The sequence below is a fragment of the Myodes glareolus genome, chromosome 12 (assembly GCF_982192425.1).
Source record: "Myodes glareolus chromosome 12, mMyoGla1.1, whole genome shotgun sequence".
NCBI classification, from domain to species: Eukaryota; Metazoa; Chordata; class Mammalia; order Rodentia; family Cricetidae; genus Myodes; species Myodes glareolus.
Window position 1 is genome coordinate 14,171,821 of NC_142037.1, and position 1,892 is coordinate 14,173,712.

A 1,892-nucleotide genomic window follows, 5' to 3' on the forward strand; every position below is an offset into this window, starting at 1 on the left:
GAGCTCGTCTGAGCTTTATAGCGGAAGTTTCTGAAAAATGAAATCCGTCCTCAGGTAATCTATTCCCAGGAAAAGAAAGGAGTAAAGTTTCCACAAACCCCCTCTTCAAGGGAGTTCCCTGCCACAAAGGAGACAAAGAGACACTTCAATCTTTCTTTCTTTTTTGTTTGTTTGTTTTTAATATAATTTTAAATTCTAAAACCTTATCTCATAGTATGATTCCTAAGCTTTTTGCTACATAGTACAGGCTAGACTTTCACGTGTGGGGCTCAATCCTCCTGCCTCAGTTCACTAAGAATTTTTAAGCAAACATAAATCTACATTTTAATATTAAGCAAATGTCCTCAACTTCCCAATAATGTTTTCAAGTGTATATTAATTAAACCTGAATGCTTGTAAGAAAAAGCGTAATGAAAATTGGCCCTTGGGTATGATTAATCCATAGTGCAGGTCACAGGGGACAGTCAGGGAGACAGATATAAGAGAAGAGACAGTGAAGAAAAGGTTACATCATCTGATTCATCTAATTCCTTCAAAGATTCTTTGGCCTGTTTCTTTGCTTCCTCCCTTGTATCTTTCAGAACAATTTCATGTCTTCCTTTAGTTCATTCGCCAGCCTACGTGAGCTCTAGCTCAAACATGTTACTCTTCACTTCATTGTGTACAACGTAAACGTCCTTAGCTATATCACACGGGCATTTCTTTCATCTGAAGCTTTTCTGTCTTTGTAGTTTGCCAGGCTTTGCCAATGACACAGCCCCAATCTGATGGGTCATTCTCGTAGAGCTGTGTACCGTTGTTCACACAGTAAGACAGTAACACGGAACCAAAGCCCAAGGTCTAACAGCACTGTCGAGTGTGTAAGCATGTGCACACATGGCCACTCTGTCTGCACGATGTTGGGGTTACAGCCAGAGTTAGAGCGAAAGCTTGAGACTTCTTGTCTTGCCTGCTAACAAATGAGCATCTACTAACAGACTCGCCTTTGCCATTCTGACATGCCTATCAACATTAAAAAGTCATTTAGGAGAGCCTTCTTCATAAAGTTTAGAAAGGGCTCCCATATTTGTTCTCCAGGAAATCCATTAATCTCTCATAAAGAAGTCTATCTGCTCCCATAGGATTCTCACAGGAGCCTTTATTTCCAGGCCTTTTAAATTAAATATAAGCCCCAAATTCTAATCTCTCCTTTGAGGTCCTCATCAGTGAATCCCCTTGTGAGCATATGAATTGTAAAAGTAATGAGCTTTTTCTCCTGCTAATTTGTCTTTTGTCCATTAAAAGGGTAGAGAGGAGACCTCTTCTCCCACCCCCACCCCCACCCCAAAAAAACCTCCATAAATCACTGGGACAAGAAAGATACAAAGCCTGCCAAAGGGAGTCGTTGGTAAGTACAATAGATTCCCATACATGTCATCTGAGCTTATGTGATAAGAATGAGCCACAAATAGCCTCAGCCTCATAAAGGTACATAGTAGACTTAATCATTCAGTCTTCATTAGAGCACGAGAAACTGGCTTCGTGACCAGATCGTTTGCCGGAAAACCTCCCTCTGGAGTGACGGCACGGTCTGGAATCTGAAATAGTTATTACTGAACAGTCAAGATATTTGACATTCCAATTTTTAAAAGCCCGCAAAATAATGACATGGTTGAAAACAAAGAAATAAAACAGGTGATTACACTGGGGGAAAAGATGAGCCAAGAATGGAATGCCACCAACAATAAAGATGTAAGATTCCTTTTTTAGGAGGAGAAAAACATCCTAAAACTAGCTAGTGAAATTGGCTATACAAGTCTGTCCCTAAAGACCATCTAATTGTTTATTTTGAGGGAGTTAACCTTAATATTTGTAAAGGATAGGTGAAAAAAAAAGTTGATTTTTAAGTTGTT

General features: G+C 39.5%; 1 pseudogene; it reads right to left on the reverse strand.

Moving 5' to 3' along the window:
• Window positions 1-464: 464 nt before the first annotated feature.
• On the reverse strand, window positions 465-1,049 carry LOC125397588 (proteasome subunit alpha type-3 pseudogene; annotated as a pseudogene).
• Between the last annotated feature and the right edge of the window lie 843 nt (window positions 1,050-1,892).